At 38.7% G+C, this 25,938-nt stretch overlaps 1 protein-coding gene across 5 annotated transcripts in view; it reads left to right on the top strand.

Moving 5' to 3' along the window:
* Positions 1–25,938, top strand: part of LOC124416560 (zinc finger protein 608-like) — a 97,047-nt gene that overhangs the window by 22,921 nt on the left and 48,188 nt on the right. Inside the window, exon 1 of one of the 5 annotated variants that reach the window (XM_046897742.1) lies at positions 5,215–5,337. The exons of the other annotated variants lie outside the window; for them this stretch is intronic. The gene's annotated coding sequence lies outside the window, so the exon portion shown is untranslated. Of the gene's footprint in view, positions 1–5,214; positions 5,338–25,938 lie in introns of those variants that run through there. 5 annotated transcript variants of the gene reach the window in all.

Raw genomic sequence — 25,938 nt, forward strand, 5'->3', positions numbered from 1 at the left:
AATAAATACTGTCGTGAATAATATAACAAGCAGCGTCACATACAAGGCAAGACCGCCTCGCGTTGGTAATCTACTTATTCACCGTGTTTAACACCTATGGTATAACGATAACATTTATTGCGAGCAGATTTATAACTTGTCTGTACGCACGTGTACGTGTAGCCTTTACTTATCGCAACACGGCCGGTAGAAGCCAACGAACCGATATATTGATTCCCTCACTCGAGTGCTAATTAAAAATACAAAAAGCCTAATTGCTTCCTCTCAAACGGATCTCTCTCCCTGTATAGGATGTGGAATGAAATTATAATCACCTAAAATTACGCGAACTCCCACTCACGCAGCGAGAGTAAGTAACCGGAGAATTTATAATAACGAGGCGTATTCTTGTTACACACTCGGTATGTACACAAATTTGGATCGTTAGCTTGTTTCATATATATCCTAGATTACCCGTCATACACGCTTCACTTAGATCTAATAACGATCGGTATCATAATATGCATAAAATTATAATCTGCCTCCACTGGATTGAAACGACTTTTTGTTCACTTGTCTCCGGTTCGGTCTGGCGATGGTCACTAATCGTAAGATAAAAATAATCGAATACGACTCAATTGAGTCGTTTGGAGTGCTTTGAAAAGTTACATTGAAAATCCAAATTTGATAAATTTCAGCATGTAGTCTTAATAAAAAAAAATGTAGTTTCATTAAAAAATACTTCTCAATTTCAGGTAAAAATATTTATTCATCTTTCACTTAGTATATCAAATAAGTACTTCGCAAGTAAGACGATGATAATTATTAATACGTTTATCACATAAATTGATACTGTGTAATGCATCGTTCGTGGGAGTAAAATGCAAAAGGTGTGCATTGCCTACGTGGGTACGTTCGTGATCGATGCACACACTTGGACAGCCAGTTTGATCGTGGTTAGTTAGTTGAGCTAGTTGGCTTGGTATTCGTGGCGCGTTGGCTGGTCGGTCGGTCGGCAAGCGCATTTGTCATTCCCTGACACTACGTGCCCGCCGAGCTTTTGCCGCCTTTCTACTATAATAATATCAAAGACAGTAATTGATACCCGCTTTGCTTGACAATACTGTAAATCCATCGAGAGATTGATAAATTCGCCAGTCGACGCCGGCGATTAACTTACAACCAACCGACCAGCATTCAAGCGCCGGCAGCATCTCAGACTCTCTATTTTATTTATGAACGTGTGTTAAACTCTCGAGGCTTCGCAGCTTCGACCTCGGCTTAGTTTTCGTCTCGAGTTCGATCGGGTCTTATTATTATTGTTGTTGTTCGTTTTGTCGTTTTTGTTGTAGGGGAAAAAATTATGTAATAGAAAATATATTGGTTTGGAGAATTTTACAATGTGATTTTATAATCAAACATGAATTAACTATTCGGGCAATTTTCTAACGTCTGACAAGGACCAGACTTTTATTCGTTTCTTGAGAGTTTTGTTTGAACAGTGGGAGTACATTTCTTTATAACTTTGCGATCGCCGAACGTCATTTCCAGCTTGTTTTCCTTTTTCGTCTTCTATTTCTTGGTTTTTTTCTTCTCCTATATTTGTACTTGAGATTGCCGTTCGTTGTTTGTTTCTTCGATTCAATTCGATCCGATTTCTTTACCTTTTATTGTTTTCCAACGATGAGTATCGAGGCGCGAAGCTTGATGAATCAACCATTTTTCCCACAAATCTTGACAAACCATGGTGGAAAAATCCATTCTACAAATCATCAACTTATTACTCCTGTACGATATTCTAATAAATGAGGCAATCTGCAAATTGCATGTAAAGGAACAAATCAGTCAAAGAAATCTCACATCAACAAAGAATATCTAACGTATGAAAAGGCGGATATACTTTGAAAGAAAGTGCTTCTATCAAAATCTAGAGAGACTCCCTATTATTAAAAAATTACAATAATAATGTTAAATATTATTTATATTATATATCCATCAGCCGTACGCCAGGGTGTATAATTGGTAAGGAGTGTGAACACAACTTCGTTACAATATTTAATAAAATGCAGGGGAATGTAAGCGCTAGATTACAGCTAGGCTCAAACACACACGCGGTTATACATCTACGTGCGCATGTGTGTACGTATATATATATGGTACGTACGTTTACGGTCTCTAATCATTGAAGATAGAGATAACCCGGAATGAGTGGAGAGACACGCACGCAAATACCTACAAGTTAGTCACGAGCAGCTTATTATAACGACGCGGCAGCGGCGGCGGATACTTGTTGATTTCCGTTCCAACATATTTAACTCGATCGTCTTATTTGCGCGTTAATCAAATCGTCTTACTTATTACACATTTAATGTGTACTCGGTCGTTAATAAAACGTCCCGCCTATTATATACCCATCTATACGTATTTGTGTTACACATATATATATGTGTGTGTGTATATCTATTTATGTATCTATCTATCCATCTATCCGCGTGTATGATACATGTAGGCAATTGCTGACGATTTCTAGTTCCCATGCGAGACGGCGAGCGTATTATGTGAATATTATACGTATATTCACCGCTGTATCACTAATTCACCAACGCCTCCGGTCCCTGCGTAGCGAGAAGTAAATATGTATGTATGCAGCAGGTACATATACCCACAACTCATTGCGACCGTACTTATATCCACGCGTGTAACACAATCGTATCGTGTATATATATTCTCGGATACCCGTTTGCGGCAGACCGACTAATGCTCGCTAATAACGAACGAGCTTGTCGTTCGCTTTACATCTTTGTTTAATCCTATGATACTATATGAATTTCATAGTCCTACATCGGTGTGCAATAGTGGGCAGAGAAGAAAGAGAGCAATATATGATATATTTATAGAAAAAAATAGAGATAGAGAGAGAAAGAGGGTTGAACATGTTCCGATATATTTAATTTATTACGTGAGTATTGAAATGTTATAAGCTTGACTATAAATAATAACGCAGCAGGCGGTGTTCGCGTCGATAAGCAAAGTTAATCACTACGTAGGGAATAATATTTAATCTAATCAACTGTAGTTAGTGATTTATCTTCTATGTGCATCTGTACGTATGATACATATATATATATACACATCACACACAAACATATATATATCCGTATATACACAGGGATAGGGAAATGAGAGAATTATTCGTCCGATGTGAAGCTCATCAGTTAAAAATATTATAATATCTTATCTATATTATCTGGACAAAGTTGTTCCTTTCTCTAACTGTAAAGCAATTCGTGTAGTACCTAACAAATAGGTGGGGGGCTTAAGGCTCGTTTACACGGTATACACGTATATCTACACGAAATAAGTATTAGATGGAATACTACTTCTGAAACAAAGAGAGGAAGAAAGTAAAAAAGGAAGGCATGTACTTGTATTACATACCTACAAGCGTAAGGGTCAATAAGACGCGCGGGGTAGCTGTCCGATACATTTTCCCGTATAAATTTGAGCCAATAACTTCTTTTTTACTCTCGATCCTGTCTTGTTCTTTTCTTTTTCTTTCTCTTTACTTCTTCTCGTCTCGTCTCGTCTCGTCTCCTCTTCTCTTTTTTTTTCTTCTCTACCCTCCCTTCAAGCAAGTTTCCGTTTCTCCGCACGATATTCCTGTGATCTAATTTTCCTTTGGGTCTTCCCCGCGTCTATACGTCGAGGTGGTAGTGGTGGTGGTGGTGGTTTAGGGTGGCACAGGGTCTAGAACCGAGGGGCTGAGGACCGAGGGTTCAACGCCGAGGGTTCAGTCCTCTCTCTCTCTCTCTTTCTCTTTCTCTTTCTCTTTCTCTTTCTCTTTCTCTCTTGATGCCTGAAACCCCCTTGGCGGCGGGACGAGGGCAGAACGGAGCCAAGCGAAACGAAACGAAACGAAACGAAACAGAGAAGGAAAGAGAGAGGGAGAGAGAGGGAGTAAGAGAGCGAGGAGGAGGGGGCGAAGAAAGACGGAGATAACCGACTGCACCAAGAGAGCCGGCGTCGGTGCGGATCCGTGGTAGGGGGCAGCGATGCTTCAGTAAATGCCAAGCGCTTGGCCTGGCAAAGTGAACTTTGACGAGCTCTCGACGAAAACGGTCTATTGCTCGCTTATCGGTCAACGATAAACCAAGATAAACGCGTCTTGTTATTAACAACCTCGGCGTAAATCAAATCGTACCTAACTTAAATTTATCCCCCCACCTCCACCCCCAGCCCCTAAATCGTCGTCGCACTACCGTAAACGCGCAAAGTGTGAAGTATAATGTAGCAAGTGCGTGATTCTCACTACACATGTGTGGTTTTACTTTGGAAAGGATATGTCGTATATCACGGTTTAAACACGCATTTTCACAGTTACTTTTTCCTTCTTTCTACTGCCTACAATATCCTCATCCGCTTTCACTCCCCGGGCATACCCGGACACACCAAAACTCCCGATCCTGGCTACCATGTAGCAGCGATCGCGTCCCTCGTCTATTCATTCGGCTTGCCTAGGTTATACCTAGCATGGCTTTATTAATATTCAGCCATTTTTGTCGACGATGTTTAACTAACGATATCTGTTGCTCCGGCTACTTTCACGGACAGACGACGGTTACGAATAATATTAACCGCGAGTGCGACGTTGATATAATAATTAACGAAAATACGTTGTGCTCGAATTCTTCGTACGGTTATCACGGCTTTGATGATTATTGTTGTTGTTATTATTATTATTCGAGGAATAATCATTGCCGCGGATCATCGTGCTTGTGTGAAAAAATTAGTGCCGCCGATGGATTGTGATTACGATTGTTATTAGAATTGTAATTGATATTCTTATAATAATAATAATAATTGTTGTTGTTGCCGACGCTGTTGTGGTTGTTGTTGTTGTTGCTGTTGATGTTATTGTTGGTAAAATTATGTGGTGTCCTTTATATACGAAACGGTGAATTGTGCCATGATTCAGTGAATTCGATATCTGTTTTGGTTTATTTTTTTTTTTTATTTAAATCTTTCTCTTTTTGTTCTTTTTTTTTTTTTTTTGTTTTAATCTTCTCCTTTTTCTGTATTCTTTTTCCATTACGATGATGTGAAATTGTTGGTTTTTGTGCATCACCTTTGTTGGTTAACATTCTTGGATTACTTATCGCACACTTCTTACTCGAGGAAAGAGAGAGAAAGAAAGAGAGAGCGAGCGAGCGAGAGAGCGAGAGAGAGAGAAAGAAAGAGAGGCAACGCCACGCTTGGAGGATATACCTACACACATTACCTGCATACCAGAATTCGAACCTACGCGATTCGTGTTCCATAACAGAATTGGATTATTTAATCTGTCGCTGTGAGGAAAAGGTACCGAATCATTCACTTTATCATATCATACATATATATTATATATATATATAATATATATATATATACACACATACTATTATACAATTATAATTGCATTTCTATGAAACTTGTCATCTCTAGTTTTACACTCTATTTTTTGTACGTGTACATCATCAGATTAGATGCACTTCGATCGTTGGACGAATTTTACTACAAGGTGTGTAAAATTTGTTGGGTAAACAATAACGGATGGAAAACAAACAAACAAACAAACAAACAAACAAACAAAGACAGAAAAAAATGTATAATACGACGGTGGAATATTTCTTATTTCCACGTGATTTCAGGAGCGTGGGATCGTCTAACGATAGGCACGGATTTTATAAACACAGTGTATTATTCGACCGGGTATTGAATTGGACGAAGAAGCTGATCGCTCGGGGACATTAATCAGGCAATTACAGAGGTCGTTAATTATTGTAACGTTGGTAAATCAGCGGCTATCACGCGAGTAGTGCGTGCAAAGTATATTCGAAGAAAAAAGAAACAGGGGGAAGGAGAAAAGGAGACAAAAGGAAGAGAAAAATTAAATATCGTTTCACCGAATTCATTTCTCGATCGGTCGTCCCTTCTCATCCATCCCCTTCTCCCTTCTCAACTCCTCTTTTTATTTCATTTTATCCGGCTCTTCGTCGTCTTCCTTCGCCCCCATGCCGAGCTTGAGCTTGCAGGTATACATAAAACCGACTCTCGTCTCCCTCCCTCTCTCACTCCCTTCCTTCCTTTCTCCCTTCTTCTCTGTCGCCTCACGTCGCGGACCTGTTTCATCGACTCACTCGATCCCTGACTTTATCTCTTCTCTTTTTTCATTTTGCTCTCCCCCCCTCGACGCTCTCTTTCTCTCTTTCTTTCCTTCTGCCTTGGGACTGTACGGAGGGTAATGATGGTAAAAATTTTCGGGAAAGAAAGGTGAAAGAAAGAGGAGAGTAAGAACGTGGGAATTTTTCACCAGCTAGAACCGGAGGAAAATGAAGGAAATATTTTCCGAATAAAAAAAACCTCGTCGAAGGATAGGAGTGTTTGTTTGGGAATTCGTTGTTTTTCTCCCTTTTCGATACCAATGTCGGGGAATTTTTGTGCGGACGACAGTGACACTGTTGTTGCTGCTTCTGCTGCTGCTGCTGCTGCTGCTGCAGTTAAGAATAAGAAAGAAACCGAGGAGACCCGAGAAGAGTGAAACAACAAAAGAGTGAAGCTCGATAATATCGCGGGTACGGTTATCGAGATGACGCGAGGTGGGTTTCTTTAATTGGAGAAACTGACGTAAACTACTGCGGCACTCGGTGTATAGCAGTAGAGATATATATTATATTATACGAGACTAGTGTATGTGTGTGTGTGTGTGTGTGTGTGTGTGATGCGTTGCGTTGCGTTGATTGCACTTGCGCCGCTCGTCACGCAGCCCGATTCGTGTTGCCGGTAACAACCGCCTCGAACAGAGAAAGAGTGAGAGAGACGAGCGATGCCAGTGCTGCACAGTGATCAGTTAAGCTAGAATGGCACATCGCGTATAATTTGTCATTTGCATTCATCTTGTCCGTCGTTGTTGTTGTCAAGCTCTCCTGTAGAATCTGACGAAGTGCAAGGTACACAGTGTCTGCCTAATACTGCCTATGCACAACAATATATGAGTTTGAAGTACTTTTCATCTACGTGTGCACGTAAGATTGAAATAATCGTTTCAACGCGGAAACAGAAACAAAAGTGCTGATGCGAGTGTAAAGTATTAACGGTATGTGTATTTGGTGGGGGAATCTTATAGAGTAGAGGATACTGATTTGAATGGGAGGAAACGTCTTTTGTTGAATCAATCGAAATCGATCGTACAACTTATAATACTGAATTACGCAAGGCATCTATAATATCATAGTCAATCCATTCAGACCAGCGTGTTGCGCAACAGAATTGGCAACAACAGAATTTGTCGAATTAACGAAGCTACCGAGGAAGCTACTATATAATACGCGAATCAAAGCCAGAAGGCCTCTCACTGCCTGCTTCGTGCATCCATCCCATCGTAAAATAAACTCACAGTCAATAATGAGTTCGGCTATCGATCAATCGATTCTTTCGAACAACGTGTCCGGTTAATAAAACGTCAGATTTGTTGGCACCAAATTCACGGTGATATCCTTCGTACTTTGTGTAGATTTACACTGTACGCACCTACACATGCATATTCTATACACGTACGTTTATAATTCTTATTATACAGAAAACTTGACGCTTCTTGAATATACCAGCGCGTCTCTAGCTTCTTTTGCTCTTGTTTACTGCTGGCTTGCAATCCCTGCCTGACTGACCTGAAGACAAAAATGAATTCCGTTCACGCGCCGGCTATTATCGGATTTAACGTCACTCGGGAATCTTTGTGAATAGAGCGAGGTGTTTACATACCTACTATACCTACGTTATATGTACATACCTACACCGCTGCTCTCCCTGCCTGGGATACATGGGCAGAGATATACTTACCCGCCGCTCCTCCTCGCCTCAGTGACTTTCTTTCATTCCCTTTTTCACTCACCCCTGGTGGATCGAAACAGATTTTGGAATTCATGGTTCGACGATATACCTACATAATATAATAAACGTCGTTTATCTGCAGGAGACTCGCTCGCTCTTATTTTACATCGCGTAGCTCGCATGTTGTAGTATTAGAAATATCCCGTTGATATAGCATTATTTATACATGTATATATAATCACAAAGAGGAAATAGAAATTGAAAAAAAAAAAATAAATAAACAAATGACTAAATAAATAAAAAGTAATAATCCATGCATGTATTAAAAAATTTGTGCTAAATACTGTAATTATTCAACTATAATTGGGCGCTCAATGAGAAGACTGTGTACATAGTGTACGCACGCGTGGATTACGTCACAGCCAGTGACTGCGTCATCATCGTCATCATCATAATCATCATCATCATCATCCTGTTCTTGTGGTTAAAACGAAGATCTGTAAAAGAAGAAAGAGGAAGAAAACAAATTCAAGAAAAATAATAAACGACGAACATATTGTGACGTAATCACAGCTTTTATTCGACAAATTTTTTTTTTTTTTTTTTTTTCTTCAATACCTAGTTTTCTTTTCTTTTTTCACGCCTTTGCTATACAAATAGATTATACATTATGATACGTACCTAATATACAAGACGTATACGTATAATAATAACAATAATAACAATAATAATAATAATAGAAGTTGAGCGCACGACGCGTCGTGAACTCGTTGAAACAATATCAATGTCGATCGGGTTCAAGCGCTGCGTCAAGACGCAATCAACAGACAATTAATATTGTAATTATATATAGTTACATATATGTATATACTAGAACAGGTTACGAAGCTAATGGGTTATTAGGGGTGAAAAGTAAGGGGGAGGGGGGGGTGACGACATTGTCGAGGTGTGCGGCTGCAAAGCATGTATATCGGCGATATGTATAAGCACACGTAATGCGATTTACGAGGGCGGGAGGGGCGGGGAGGGGGGGGATAGATTGAAAAGTGATTGATCGAGCCGAGCGATAGGCTCTAGCTTGTAATAATCGTTTGATATAGGCTTCATAATGGATAGGTTGTGGCCTATAGTACCTTCCTATGTATAGTCTATACAGTGTATACTCCATTTACGAGCGCTAACATGTTTCCCGGGGACGCGCGGACACGTCGACGACGACGACGACGACGATGAAGAAGAACGACGAGCTTTTCTCTTCGGCACGCTAACAAATCAATAAACAAGTCAAGACGCTCTCGGATTAGCTTTTTTCCATTCTTTTATTTTCTTTCTTTCGTTGTTTAAGTTTTTTCTTTCTTTCTTTCCCTTGCCTATTCCATTTTTTCTCTGATCATTTGTTTCTTACGTTTTCGTCTTCTTCCTTTGATTATATGTAGTATATAATGATATATATGTACAACGTTTTGTTTCAATTAATTTTACTTGTGTTTTTTTTGCCGTACAAACATGATTCTTTGGTGATCTTTTCTTTTCTTCTTCTTCTTGTTTTCTTTTTTTTTTTTTTTTTGTGCCTTTCGAAAATATTGCATAATAATATTTAGCACATGAGTTCTGTAAATGTACAACGATGGTAAAATGTCACGTGTGCAACAGTATTTATTATACATTTTTTTTTGAAACTTCAATTTTAGATGGTCGTAGATCAGTTCTGAATATAAAAAAAACCAATCTCTAATTCTTTCTAATTTTTATTTAGAGCCCTGAGTCTTCCTGCTGGCCTTTTTTCAACTTAATTATTGAGCACTAGAATGGAATTCACCACATATCTTCTTCCTATACAATTGGAAATAGCAACGATTCAAAATTCAAGGAAGATTTTTGAAAAAAAGTATAAAATACGACGTTAAATAGCTTGAAAGATGATTACAAAATAATATACTAAATTGAAACACCCACGTCTCGTGTGGAATATACGATCTACCGGGAGAATAAGGACGGAGAATAAAAATATGACAAAAATTAGAGAGCAATTTTGTTCTACATTTGGAAACGATTTATGACCATCAAACATCATCTTACATTTAACGACCATCCTAATATACATATACACAGTGAACAGCCGTCACTAATTGTACCTACGTACGTATACATGGAATATAATAGGATTCTTTTGCACGTGTAGTTGTTTTCCACCGTCAATTTTTTCCGTGCATATTCATTCTATCTTGCCCACATGATTCTATTTATGGTCAATCTTATTCCAACTTCCGTTCTTGGAGTACGTATAAGGGGTAAACGGCACGGTGTCTAAACTCACGGCTCGCATCGCGGAAGAAACTAACTATAACTAATTAGGTACAGCCGGCTGTGGTTTTATAATTTTCATGTGTCTGTCGAAATTAGTTACAATTAAAAGAAGGAAAAAAAATCGATTTTGAAACGTTTTTTTTTTTTTTGTTGATTGTTTTATTCTGATTCATCGACCGAGACACCAATTTAACGTATTATACACTGAGCCGAATATAAATACCTACGTGTACAGATTTCGTGACCAAGCTGGTTCGACGCGACTGACTACATAACTTCCTAATTATCGTATAATTTGAAACGAACGATAACAGAACGATAATATATTAATACAACCGTGATGATAAATTAGTCGAACGCGTGTTACAAACGTTATATGTGTATATACGATGTTACACACATGCGTGCGGTATGGAGCAGTTGATATACGATACACGATCCGGCACACAATATACATGTATATAAATATAATTATATGTGAAGTCGTATTATAAGAAGCGCGTTGATTACTTCTCTTTTCGTATAATAATCGTCTGATATTCATTCGTATATTACGTACACACGTTGTACAATACATAGACAGCGAACGGACGGGTGAAAAAAAAAGAGGGAGAAAGAGAGAGAGAGAGACAGAGAGAGTAGGCGTTTCCACCGTCATTATAAATCAGAGTTAAACGCGCTAATTATATCGGGCCTCCACTCCACTCTACAGATCGACCGAAAGACAAAAAGAAGAAGGAGGTACGAGAAACCCTGGTGGGTGATTCGAGCTGGCGAGGGTGAAGGATGGAAGAGGATGAAGAAGGAGAGATAGAGAAAAAGAGAGAGAGAGATGCGGGCGAAACGAAACGGGCGCCGACGTTGGTTGCTGCCTCGGCTAAACGACGACCGTCTTTTTCTCATTTATTTACTCACATTTTTGTTTGTTTTTCTTATTGCCGCTTATTCTACCGCGACGTGACGACGTAATAGCTTTCTCTCTGTCTTCTGTGCTGCGACTTCCACCCCTCGCAACACCCCTCAATTCTCGGCTAATTGAAAGAGTTAATTTATGCCCTTCGTTGTGTTTTGTGTGTTGGAAATAAATATTGGATAACGGAGAAAGAGGCAGGTGGTGATGTCGGACGGAAGATATTGGGGGATAATTAGGAACAGAGAAACTGACGAGAGTGAGAGGGAGAAAAGAAGAGGTGAAATTGGCGAGAAATGGGGATATAACGAACCGTTAATTATTATCAATATTAAGCAACCGGAATTATTTGACTTAAGTACACGTTGAACGTTGGAAAAATTTGCTTATGATTTTCACGCCGTGGTGTTTTTGACTCTTCTTCGTGTATTCGAAATGCATACCTTATACATCGTGTAATTTCTCGGAGTGAAGAGGAAAATTCACGTTTCTTTAACGCTGTGAACCACCACAGCAGTGTGTAGATTTTATAAAAATTTCAAACCACTAAATCTCCCGACGAATATCATCATAATGCTCTTGGAAAAATATTTTTGTACACATGCATGGTTACGGTTTAACAAAAGCCTTCTTCCGCAGTTCACATCGGCTCAGCTCTCTTTTTATTATATCTCTTTTCGTTCCTCTGTGAAAAGGATGAGGAGGTAGAGAGCACCGATATTCTCGAGGATATTCTACTTCGTTTAATCTAATCGCTGTTGTTATGTGATTGCGCAGAGCCGAGCCGAGCCGAGCCGCGTCGTTGCGATTCGTTTGATCTTTCATTGTTATTATTATCATTACTCTTATTCATTTTATGTTTATTTATTTTAGTTTAGTTTATCGATAGACGAGCTGGAATTTATCATTCTCTGTATAATATATATGCTATGTACCCATATATGGATAATGTATTATCTTTTGAAGTCTAAAAAGAACGAAAAGGCAAAGTTTGAAAGAATACACGAAAAAGTAACCGTACAATACAGTCTAGTCGCAGAAAAACGTTATAGGAATTTGTGAAAGAAATAAAGTAAAATAGCTATCAAAGGAAAAATGAAACGCGTTGGTTGGGGTGCTATTATAGCTAGAGTATCTAACGATGCTTAGCTTATAGGTAACTATAGTAAAAAATAAATAAATAATAAAAAAAGAAAATAAAATCAAGAAACAAACAAACAAACAAAGAAAAAGGGAGAGGAACGATGCTTTCGACACGCGATACAAATTATTATCACGAGGAGCCTGCCTCCTCGAGCTCTTTAGCTCCTCGTGCATCCTGCCTGGATTCCTGCATGCGTCTTCGATGTGCTTCATCCTCGAACCTCATAGTACATACTCGCACACTATTATTTGGGTTCTTTTTTTCTGTCGTTCTTTCTTTCTTTCTTTCTTTGATTCGTTCGTTGGTCGGTCGGTCGGTCGGTTCGCTTTTTAGCTTCTGCGGACGATGCCGCTTGTGCAAACTGCTCACATGCACTTGGTATTATGCGCCACCAAGTGTCGAAGGAAGCGGTGCTCCTCCGCTATTTGTCCTCCTCAGCCCCCCCGCCTTGTTTAAACCCGAGTCCCGAAGTGGCTGACTACCACTTCCGGCGACAAGAATCAAGGCTTGTACGCTACGGTTTCGTTTCCGCTTTCCGCCTAATGCCACTTACACTTATACCGATGCTCACTCATCCGCGAACAATCGCTGTTGTGTTGAAACTGGCTAAATTGTATATATTATACTTGTTCAACTGAGGAGACTGAGCAAAAGGATTAAATGATTCTCGTCCGAATTAACCTCCTTCGGAAGCAGAACGAGTGAGAATCCAGGGGAAATGAATCGAGGGTTTTACTCTTGGCGGTGGAAGGAAATTTTATCGGAGAGAAAAAAACTAGGCGAACAGGAATTTTTGCTATCGTCAAGTTTCGGCTGCTTGTGTCTAATAACCTGCTTCAACCTTCTTGGAAGTAGCCGACTTGTTTAGGGTTTTGATGACCGTCGATACCTTGGGAAAGGAGAAGGACGAGAGGAAGTGGGAGGGGGAGGGGGAAGGCGGCTTGGTCGTATCCACTCTGTGTCAGTGGTCTAACCGGTCAAAGACCATGACTCGGACATGTGCGGTACACCTTTTAAGTCGTACAATCGCGCGTAGGTGGAGTGAGTTGGCCGGTCTTTTTTGCTTGTTGAATCGATCAGTTTCACCCTCGCATTTACCCATATTTGTAACTCCATCGGCTCTGGGCCATTGTAACATCGAACATAATGGATCCGATGGTAATAGTGATGATAATAATAATGGTAATAATCGGTATGCCAATTATAATTATATACATATAGGTATATGTATGTATGTATATATATAGGGGAGAAAAATATCGCAACTTCTAGAGAGGAACTATTTGAAATGTTGAAGTCGAATAATCACGCTTTGAGTTGTTTTTGGCAAATTGAGGAAATTTTTTTGGCGTTTGGTCGTTAAGAAATTCCACATTATTGTTTGTTTTGAAGCTTGTTTGTATTGTAGATATGTTGATAAATTGATTATCTCTTCTTTTGAAATACTCTCATACGTGATGTGTAAGTTGATAAATAATTTATTGTCCGTCTAATAAATTTATGCAGCTATAGAATCGTGTGCAGTATTTATTGAAAGGAAAGAAAAATGTCTGAGACTTGGAAAAAAAAAATTGTGATTAAAATTTGTTAGTAGATATTTATTTCGGAAGAGGGACGTATCGTTGAATCGGTTCGGATAAACCATGCGCTGCATGAACGTTGCAGAACGAACTAAACGTAAGCTGGAATAATTAATTAATTCTTTCGCGTGTTTAAAGTGAAAATATTATTTGTTACGAAAACATGGTAATATTATCACCTTGACTTCGAATAAACTTTTCTTTGTTATACATTTGTGTAATGTAAAAATATGTGTCGAACGATTCAATTTGTAAAGTTGGCAGAGAAACGTAAACGAAGAGGAATAATAAAAAATAAAGAAACATATCGTTTTACGAACGCGTGAATCGTATTCTTATTTTAACGATGATTTGAATTTTGTTTGTTTCAAACAAATCCTTTCTTTAACTGTTTCAATACTTTCGTGAACGGAAACCCTTCAAACTTGTGTTTTATTCATTAACGCTAGTTGTGCAAATTTTGTTTCAAATTACATTCGTTACATTCCTGAGTGCCTTCAACTTTACCGGCTGCTCGTTTTGGTGGTTCGGATATACAATAGAAACTATTTGAAGTGTTGTCGAGGAGAATTGTGCGTTATACACAGGCACGTAATACACTACCGATACCATGCATTGTGGAATTCGGGCTTGATTGCAGTCACGAGCTATCGTCTTTATAATTAAATTTAATCCATGGCTATCGTTATGCACGATTAACGAGCCCAGCGTGGATATAATTACCATAGATTATCGACGTATTTCCTCGTTTCCCAACGAAACAAGCATCGGCGATCGCAACTGCGACGGCTGTAATAACGCTGTCAGCTGCAGACCGTCGCGTCGTGCGTCATTAATATTTAATACGTATGCTGAATACTAAATTTTTTTTTTTTCCAACGCAGTAACGCCGCACAGAAGTTCTATTCGAAAACAATTCGTGAAATTGGGCGGAAAATTAATGTTCATGTGAAGTTATGAATGGGAATTGTGAAAATTTAGTTTCTAATTTTAAGTTACGTAGGTATGTTTATAGATTTTTACGCGTTTGTAAAACCGTGAAATTTTATTTGAATAACGATATTTTCACAATATTTGGAGCTCTTTATTCGTGTTACGTTCGTGTGAAAAGAAGTGAAAAATTTGTACCAAAGAGTGAGGAATCCGTCACGACGAAAGAGACCAGATGCTGCGCAGTAAGAATATTATACTCGATGAAGAAGGAGAAAAGTATAGGCGAGTATTTGAATTCTTTGTTCGTTCGTCGAGTGAGTTTCGAATCATTGCCAGAATATCTTCCCTATAACTAACGGGCAGGCGAGGGGGAATCGGGGGATTCGAACCAGCGAAGCGAAGAATTGGCAAGGAATGAAAAGCTATTTTCGTATTTTCCCTCGTCTTTGACGCCCGCCGGTATATATAAAGGTGCAACAATACGTTATATACCGTAGGTACATTGTACATATCGCGAACAAAGTTTAAACTCCCGGCGAAATCGTAATTCGTTAAATCGTTTTCACTTAACCCGCGGTTTGCCACTAGAGCTTCCGGTGAAAGCAAACAATAGCCTTACACGCATTATCTTATCCTTGTATTATGCGGTGAAGTAAAATTGTATAAGCTTTCCACAAATGTATTATAAACTTATTTTACCAGTTGAACCGTAAATTGAGGGCTTTTCTAATGAAGCATGTATGGAAGGCCGATACCTGTTTTATGTATGTGTATATACATGTGGCTTATACTCCGTGTTACGATACATCGCGTCTAATCGTTGTGCATGTTCGGTGCCCGAGTCAATTATCTTTTACCATAAAGGGGAAAAAAGGATTGAAAAAAAAAAAGTGAGAAATTGACATTAATCTAATCGCGTTGGTGATTTGACTCACTCGACAGCTAAAAACAACTCGTCTACGACTCACAGCCGCTGCCCGCAGTGCACACGTACATATACATGCGTATATACGTGCATGCATACATACGTACGTACGTACGTATACAGGATACGCGACATCCCGAGATCTACTCAACGATAAGAATCGCGATGATGACAGACCTGACGGATTTCGACACAAACCGTCTACGCCTTGATGCGTGTATACTGTATATATGTATTATAATATACACGTTGAATAATTTATATTCTGTTTAAGAGTGGCAATTGTTCAGTCACTGCGAAGCAGAAGAAATACCATCAATTATTATCGCGTTTTGTGTTTTATTGTTCGACAACACCTGGGCAAGTCCGACGATTAGGTACACATACTGTATACGTATACCAGAAGCGGCGTGCCGAATTGTCAAGGCTTTGCCAATTTTCTTCTTTTCTCTTTTCTCGTCTTATTTCATTTCGTGATTTACGCCTTTTTTTTTTTATTTATTCCTTCGTTTTCTTTTGTTAGTACTATAGGAGAGAAATCGCATTGACGAACGAATCTGAGTTGCCAAATTTTTTTTTTTTTTTTTTTTTTTTTTCTATAGCTTTGTTTCTCATGCAAATACTCTCTTCACGATCGGGCGAAAAACCCGCCTAACCTCTTTGTCGAACACAAATATTCGGAGAGATACATTCTTCTGAGAATATCCCCTTTTTTTAATTTTTTTTTTTTTTTTTTTAATTTTTTCTTCTTTATTTTTCAACGCTTTACACACGGTGTCGTCGTCTATTGTAATTCATTCCTCTTCTCCGCACGCTTCTCAGAACAACCTCCATGCAATTCGCTTGATGTTTGTGACGTCATGCTTATATATATGTATATATATATATATATATATATATATATATATATATATATATATATATATATATATATATATATATATATACACACATATGTATGTACGGCGATTCGAGACTCGGCAGGCACTCGCCTTGCATCAAAGACGGTTTCGTGCTTTGTTCGTTTGATACTGAAGATTTTCTTGGAGATTTCTTTGAAAATTATACTCATAAGATATATATATATATATATATTATAAATATTGAATATGTAGAAGTGAAACATGTTGAGTAGATGTAACAAAAAGATTCGTTTTCAATTATATCTATTACTGTCACGTTTCTATACACAATCGTTGAACGCCGTTCGATTGGTTCGATTGCGCATACATATGTGCGTCACGTAGGCGAAGGTCATTCAACCGTTGAAAGGGGAGATTCATCGTTAGTTACGCGTTCTAATTATTCTACGATGTGGGTATTTGGTGATTTTCCTTCTTTCTTTACATATGTTCTCAACATATGCAACGTGTTGTGCACTGCACAATATAGTGGTCATAATAATAATAATAATAATAATAATAATTAAACGAAACGTTTAATTAATCTTATCAATTTCCTCGCCAAAAATTTACAAGTTTAAATTATATTTGTTTGAACGTTTAGACTGTGTGAAAATTTTATTCTCATGTGTAATGTGCACGATGGAAGCAAAAAAAAAAGCAAGATAAATAAATAAATAATGACGTTTCAAACCGATTTTTTCTGTCGTGCCGTTCGCGGTTAATTTCATTGTCTCGAACGTGACGCGTTGACGTAAATATATATCATTCTACATTTATGTATATACATATATATGTAATGTACGCATACATATAATATGTGTACCTTTGTAGGCACGTGGGTATAGATCGCGCGTGATGCGTCGTTGGATGTTTGTAAGTTTCTATTAACCGCCGATGATAATTAAAATGTGAAGTACCTCCTACCGAGTCAGTAAAGTCATCAATTTCAAATCTGTCGAAATGATCTAATCTGTCGAAAGAGACCGGCCGGTTTCCTTTTTACCTCTCGCCGTTTCTTTAATCTCTGTTTTTATTTATTTTTTCGTTTTTTTTCTCCTCATCCTTCCCTAATTCATTTCCCGTTCGCGTGGGTGTGTTCTCTCGTTCTCTTTCTCTTTCTCTTTCTCTTTCTCTTTCTCACTCTCACTCTCACTCTAATGAAACACTTCCGTTTTATCACTTCAACTCTCACTTCAACAGTCCGCGCGGCGAACGATTGGTTTGTTACGTCTGGATACACGCGCTCGCATCTACTGTATCATCTACTGTACATGCTGTACATATATTTACTTACACACATTGCTGCTGACTGTTGCATGGATACAACCGGGTACGAGGTATATTATTTTCGTAGGGAGACTGCTGCCGCTGCTTACTGGCGCGAAATAATTACAATTTGCACGCAAACTGGACACGACGTTGTACGCAGGTATCGTATTGTGGTATGCATACCACCACGGATATACAAAGTTCAACTATCAGGTCGGCATTTGAATATTAGATATCGCGATACCTCCTGAGAAGTTGAAAGCCGGATTATCCATATTCCCACACGCATCAACTTTATAGGTATAGTAATTCTGTTTTGTTATTTTTCGCATTTTTTTTTTTTTTTTTTTTTTTTGCATTTTGTAAAAAAAATTTCACCCCTTTCTTGTAACATGTGTCGAGTAGTCGGTCCTTCTTAAGCTCTTGTTTGTTCAACCAATCACTGCGAAGAACCTTTCTCCGATTGGGACGGAGTAAGGTTCGATCAGGGAACGATAATAGCTGGTCTTTATAACGACTGTCGGCGGATCATTGATCAATGCTGCAGGTTGTAGGAGCTACCGGTTTTTAATCGTGTTACCATTTCAAACGGTGCTAGAGTGAGAGGCCGAGAGAGAGCGAGAGAGAGGAAAGAATCGAGTATGAAATTATAGCGATATCGCCGCGGCTAGAAACGTATCTAATAGTTCGAATAATTAAAATCGATTGATTGCCTAGTTGAAAATTGCGGAACTTATTATATCTGATGTATAAATATGTATAATAGTACAAGGGTATTGCTGCTTGCTTGCAGACTCGTGATACGTGCTAATAGAACACCGTCGTCGTTCACCGATATGCTGATGGTGAACGACAAGTAAAAAAAAAGTGCGCCTTTAGACTATGGTCGAAAGTTTACGAGTGTAACCCAAGCTAACTTGACTTTGTATCAAGCATCGTAGATGATTCGGCGGCGAAATAGCTGCTAAGTAGATGTGTCTGTATATGCGTACCTGTGCGTGTCGGTGTATGTATTTTGGATACAGAAAGAAGATTTTACACACACACGCACACATACACACACACACACACAACGCAGGAGAAGAAAGTTTTTCTTGAACGAAGTGGCGGCTAAAAATAAAATTTACACAAGAGTTAGGTGTATATAGCGATAAAGAGTTAGCGGAGTTAGTCATTATATTTTACACTTTGAGCGAGAGAGAGAGAGAGAGAGAGGGGCTTCGCAGTCCTTTCAACGTTCATTACGTTCATCATGTAAAACTCGAGGTTAATTTACCAAACAAGTTGATTAACTTTACACGTTCATTTTGTTTTGTTTTCTTTTTCCTTTCTCTTTTATTCTTTTCCCTTCTTATTTTCGATTTTTAACTTTGTCACGTGCAGCGCTACCGCTTTATGTGATTCCAGTATTTTCACCAACTTAGATCATTTCCGGGATAATTCGGTAACGGGTAATTCAGGTACTTCTTTCTCACTCTATTACAGCCAGTTGTGCTTAAACGCTTGTTTATCATAGAGTTGACAAGGAGGATCACACAGCTTTAGTTTTGAAGTAAAAAAACGTTGAATCTCTTTCACTGGCTTTTATCTGCATTTACACTGATTATACTGCGACGCGTGATTTAAAGCGGTTTAAATGGAATTTCAGTTGAAAGTTGTAACTCTGAAGTGTGCGTGAGTATCAAAAGACTTAGAAGTCAATGGGACATTCAATTTTTGTCGTATTTCAGCTGTCCAAAATTGAACACGATACACGATGAGTGTGTATAAACGTACTTGAAATAATTTGTAGAATTTTCAAATGAAATCCGTCGCTCGATTCTTATCGCTGCTTAATAATTTTCCATCCATTCGTCGTCGATTATTTTCACGTTAATATCATACCCAGCATGCATCACAGCACGTCTGTCATAACGCAGTCAAGCCTTGCCTCGGATGAAACTTGCACAGCATTTGTGTTTGTTTTTCCAACCCCGGTACATCCATGCATATAAATATATACGGAAAGTAGAAAGATTACAGAGAGAGGGGTCTTCTTCTTCTTCTCCTTATTATTATTATTATTATTATTATTATTATTATTGTTATTATTTTTATTATACGTCGTGTACAGAAGGCTCACGCATTTATTCCACCTTCTGGGTTCAGAGGGGGGGGTGAACAAGGGGGGAAAGAGCTCGTGCACATTTAGAACTCCGCACTTACCTTCACTGTGTGCCGTATGAAACGTTGCTCATCCATCCATCCATCCATCCATCCATCCATCCATCCATCCATCCATCCCTCCCTCCATCCATTGAGCAGTGTGAATGCGCACGAACACAGGAAACACTCGTGTAACCTAGGCGTGCATTTAGGAGAAACAGATGCTGCTTCACCCCCAAGTGGGAGGGGTGGGTTACGGGGGATCCCCCCCCCTTCCCCTTCCCCTTCCCTGCAACCCTCAGCTTGTCTATGGATCAGGCGGTTTACGCTCCACCGGCCACCCTGGAGCAACCCATCATTCGCTGTGCATACTCGCCTGATACATGCCTGTGTGCTCGTGCAGGAGGAGGTACATATTTATACGTAATAGGGCTGATATACCTGACAATGAAACAGCCATGGGCAGGCAGGCATACACGTGTCGGTATAATTTACCAGAGTGTTGCAATGGTACAGTCTCTGCTCCGATGCTAGGGCTATTAGCGACTACCGGTTACCTTTGGTACAGTCACTCACTCACTCACTCACTCACTCACTCAGTCAGTCACTCACTCACTCATCGACGATACCGAGCATTGTTTAGGAGCAACCTATGGAGGTAGCTTATTATACCACCTTACAGCCTGTAGCAGTAGCACGCTCTATGTCTAGATGGCTAGAAAGGGAATTGCCGGCTTTCACAATTCCACCTCATAGCCGTGAGATCGCTCAATTATTCAGCAACCGTACCGCCACAACCGCAACTCGCGATTCTTGCTCGTGTCGCATGTCGCCATCCTCGCTTATACGTATACGCTACTCACAATGTGCCCGAGATCTGTGGGGCAAGTGGTAACAATATACATATACATGTATTGAAATTTGGGTCGTATTTTTGAAAATCGTTCTGTAAAGAAGAAAAAGAAAAATAACGATCTTTATTCGTTCAGGTGTGAAGAAACTAAGAGTAGGTACTCTGAATGATCGTTTGACTTTATTTAGTATACTTATATATGTATTGTACATATAGATTTTATTTGTTTTTTGGATATAGTAAAGGATTTGATTAATTCAATCAACGTGTTGTATCGATGAAGTTTTTTATTCTCGGCGTGATATCAACAATCGATTTGCAGATACGTATTTATACACAGTTGGAAATAGCGTGTTTATTATTTTATTTTATTTTTTTTGTATAAATCGTTGTTCGATCGCCCTGAAATCAAATTAGAAATCTTACAAGAAATCAGTCGGAAATGGGACTAGGAAACACGCTAGAAATCATGTGCAATAAATTATCAATATGATTGATAAGTTATTTGTGTACTTATACAATTAGTATGTCGCTTGAAACTAATCAGATAATCGGAAAGATAGTCTGCGCTATGAGAATCTTTGTATATGATTTGAAGTTTAACTTGGAATCGCGTTACCCGTGGGAAATAATTTTTAGTTAATCGTGGAAAAGGAAGGGGGAAAAAGAAACACCGACACATATAGGTAACGTTCGCTGATCGTATCGAGGCTTGAACTAGCAGCCAGAATTAGCAGCCAAACGTTCTAATGCTCATTCGAGTAAAGTAGTGAGAAGTGCGAAAATGAAAATTTTTTGAAACACCTTGAATTCCCGATACTTTTGTAAAATTATGAACTGCATTTTTCTTTTCACAAAAAGTTTAACACGTTCGGTTGTCAACTCTGGCTTCTAGTTTCTGCTTCATCCGATTGCAACAGTGAAACGCAAGGCATGTAGGGGAAAAGCGGAAGAACAGTGGACGTGGAAATCACCCTCCTGTTTGTAAAACATATTTGTGACGTCTATAAGCTACGCGACGATACAGTGTGTATATAATTATGTGAATTCAATCGACTTATCCGACATTCTGACGACATCTGCTCAGACAGCTCGTATAGGCATTAATGCATTTAATTTAGGCAAGCTAACACTGCGCGTAACTGTGTGTGTAATTTATACACATGCATTATTATCGTCAGGTATTATTTCTCATCAGCTCGATTTTATTCATGGTGTCGTAACAAAACTTGTCGATGAATCCGGTAAGATTAGCTCTGTTGCTCGTTTTTATAGAGAACTTATACTAGTCATAGTGACGGGCAATAGGTACGGCTGTTTCGGAAAATAACCAAAACTTCGTTTTCTCTTGTATTCAACCGTTGCCTTAAAGGTATTATTGGACGGATATTCCCAACCAAAAGTTAATTTCGGTGAAAATATTGAACACTTTTGGCGATGAGATAAAAATTTAAAAAATGAAATATGAATGAAGTCGAATGAATTCCTTGATTTTTTTTTTGAATTTTTGGCGATTTTTAATAATTTCGTTATCCAAAATTTTCTGACGCTTTTTTTACGAAACTATTCGTTACATGCCTCTAAAACTTCTTGAGTGTAATGTACAACTATTTACAAAAACCTTTCCATAAAAGTTCAGGACTTTAGATCCATTTTTCAAAGTTGACAAAATTTCATTTCGATATTTTTACCGCGCCTCACTTTTGGTTGGGAATATCCGTCCAATAAGATCTTGACCGAGTGAGTAAATTTTGTAATCTGAGAATTAGAATGAGATTTCTGTGTGACTGTCAGGAAAATTTTACCTGTTTTAGATCCGTCACAATGATACCAAGTATAAAAAAAAAATGATAACAAACAAACGAGAGATAAAAAGAACAATTGGATAATTTGATCGTTTTAATAGTCAAGGATAACAGACTGACAGAAATCCTTATCGCAGGTATATCTAGACAACTTTCCATTCTTCACACCGGAAACGTTGTGTTTATTTGTCGGCATTCCAGTTTTTCCGCAAGCCTCTCTCTGACGCTGTCATAAAACGAAGAATACCTACACACAAACCTTGTCACTCATAAAATACGGAAGAAGCCACAACAGGCTCGAGTCAACAACCGTTGTTTGATTGTCTCTGTTTTCTTTCTTCCTTTTTCTGTTTCGGATGTATTTTTTTTTTCTCTTCTTCGTTAGTGCTCCGTTTAAAACACTTCAACGCGTGTAGGACAACTTGATTCGAATAGTGTAAAAATGTAAATCGTCTCTTCTTCTCCATCTTCTTCTTCGTCTTCTTTTCTGACAATTTTTCATCTTCTTTGCTTTCGCCTCTCGTCTTTGTTGAAAACTATGTATTATTTCTTGCCCCGACGAGGGGTTAGCTTCTGGCATTTCTACCCTCTCAGACAGACTTCAGATACAAAGACGTGGAGGAGGTTAAGATTGCTTACATGTCTCTCGAAAATCTCAGATAGAGTGAAATATTTTTTTTCCTTCGTCAGATCCTGAGTGGGTCGGGAAGGTTTCTTTTAATAGGTGCCTACTTTACGTTTTTTCTTTTTTTTTTTTTTTTTTGTTGGAAAAATCGACGACGTTGGGCAGGAAAGTGGCTTATAAATTCTTATCGCAGATATCCAACTTGTTTTTACCACGTCTCTCTGGTTCACCCGGTACATGCTCAGAGCGGCATCATTCTCAATTCGCCCAACGACGTCAGTCAGTCAGTCAGTCAGTCATGTCAGTCGGCATATGGCTCATCGCTGCTGCCGCACGGGCAAAGTTTTTTTTTTTATAGAAACGGTCGCCTGCAGGCTTCCAAGCTTAACAGTTTTCATCACGTGCCAGCCCTCCAAATAAATATCCCATTTTTATTTCGTCTCTACGAGGATTGATTTAAATCACTTTCAAACTGTCGCCTGCCCGTTCTCGGCTCTTTATGGGATCCACTCCTTGTCGCTCGGCTCCTCTTCTTCCAAGACCAGGAGAGGGAAGGAAGGGATCGGACCTCGACGACGCCACTCAGGCACATCGACCATCCGTGTAATAACGAACGTCGAGGGTATTAACGTGTTATATTTTGGGGGTTGGGAGCTCCAGGTTACGGACCGCCGATTTAATTGCCTTTGCTAATCACTTGCGGCGGTAGAAAAAGGGGGAGCAGAAGAGGAGGAAGAGGAGGAGGCGAGCGATGCCGAACCGAAAATGATTCTAGGTAATAAATTCTCCATCGGACTACAGCACGAAGACATGCTTCGATCGTTTTTCGGCTCTTCTTCTCGATAACTCTCCGCCGAGATCGTTCGTTCGTTCAATTCTCTCAAGTTCTTATTCTCCCCCTTTATGCTCCGGTAGGTGATTGAAAACGAGAAGAAGTTTTAATTTTTAATATCTACTTTCAACGAAAAGCTTGTTGTCTTTTTTTTGTAAATAATTGTTTTTTTTTTTTTTTTTCAATTACAATTTACATAATTATCCTCTCGACAAATCAAGGACGTTAAATCAGATTTTCAATTTCCTTTCGTAACTTCGTTCATCGCGTTTTGTTTTACTCGTCGTCTCTTTATACGAGACTCTTCGCCCGTTGGACTGATTTTTTTTTGTCCCGGGGACGGATTTTTGTTCGTCGATCCGTTCCACATGTAAGCTCTGTCGTTTCTTGATCATTCGTTGAAGGTAGAAAACAAAAAAGGAAAAGAAAAAAAGTTTCTGGCGCTCTGCCAAAAGCGCCGTGGGTAAAATTAATCGTTCTTTGACACGAATTCCCGCTTCGGTAACAATAAGTGGTAATCAGAATTTCTGTAGCACGAGAGTGGTGGGCGGGCGAGATGGAAAAGAGGCCGCGAGATCGAGGGACGAGATTCCAGAGAATTAAAAACTCCGCTTCATTAGCAAACATTCCCGCGATTTTCGCCAATTTAACAAGGTTCGATTTCGACCCCCCCCCCCCCCCCCCCCCCCCCCCTCCCCACCAATCTTCTCTTTCGCTCGCTTTTCGCACACGAGTGTATACTATATACGCATCAGCGTTGATAACGTTTGCTTCATCCAGCTGGTCGCTCCGTCTCTATGTCGAAACTCGAGTGAATTAATTAACCGATCCTCCCCAATTAAATCGTTTAATTAAACGTGCAACGTGAAACGTCAAAGCGAACAACGTGCCTTGCTGGTGTTGCCAACTGTAAAGGGATAGGGGACAGGGGACAGGGGACGGGGACAGGGGACATACGCGAGGCGTTCGTTTTCACCCGTGTACGTATCTGTGTAGGTATAGTTGATACGTACGTGTTAGATATACATACGTTACATGCATATATATGCTACATTCGCAAATTTAACGACGCGTCACAACATGGTGTACATCGTGATTTTGTACAATTTATATACACATTGTGTATGTATATCAGATGGTTTATGTATTTGTTGCATATAATGAGAAGCTTATTGCGTACACGGTATACATTGTATATGTATAATATATTTATATATATTTATATATTTATATATATATATATATATATATATATATATATATATATAGCATGTAACGAGTCATGCAAATTTACCCAACATCGCCGGTCAATATATCACATATTTACATATACGCGTATTCATTAGTATATCTGCTTGTATAATGATTGGGATCTGCGAATTGTAATTGATTTATGTGCAACCATATGTAGGTATACTATACATATATCTATATCTATGATGTCTGTAATATTTATGTATCTATTTGATTGTACACGTATAATGAAATAGAAAACTATGGATGAAGAGGAGTGAAAAAAAAAAAAAAATTAAACAGAAAAACAAACAAAAACTAATTGATAAATAACAAAATTGAGATTCTAAACATCAGCGAAAATACATCCAACAACGAAGATTGTTACATACGTCTATAAGTGATTGTGGACTACAAATGAAAAGAAATAATCAATAAATAACATATTTAAAAAAAAAAAAAAAAAAAAAAAAAACAACAAAAAATCAAAAAAAAAAAAAAAACACAATTACCCTTGAACACATATTGAAGTATTCTGGAGGATGAGGATAATGATGATGATGATGATGATGATTATGATGATGATGATGATGACGATGATGATGATGATGATGATAATGATGACGA

Source organism: Diprion similis, chromosome 2 (genome assembly GCF_021155765.1).
Source record: "Diprion similis isolate iyDipSimi1 chromosome 2, iyDipSimi1.1, whole genome shotgun sequence".
NCBI classification, from domain to species: Eukaryota; Metazoa; Arthropoda; class Insecta; order Hymenoptera; family Diprionidae; genus Diprion; species Diprion similis.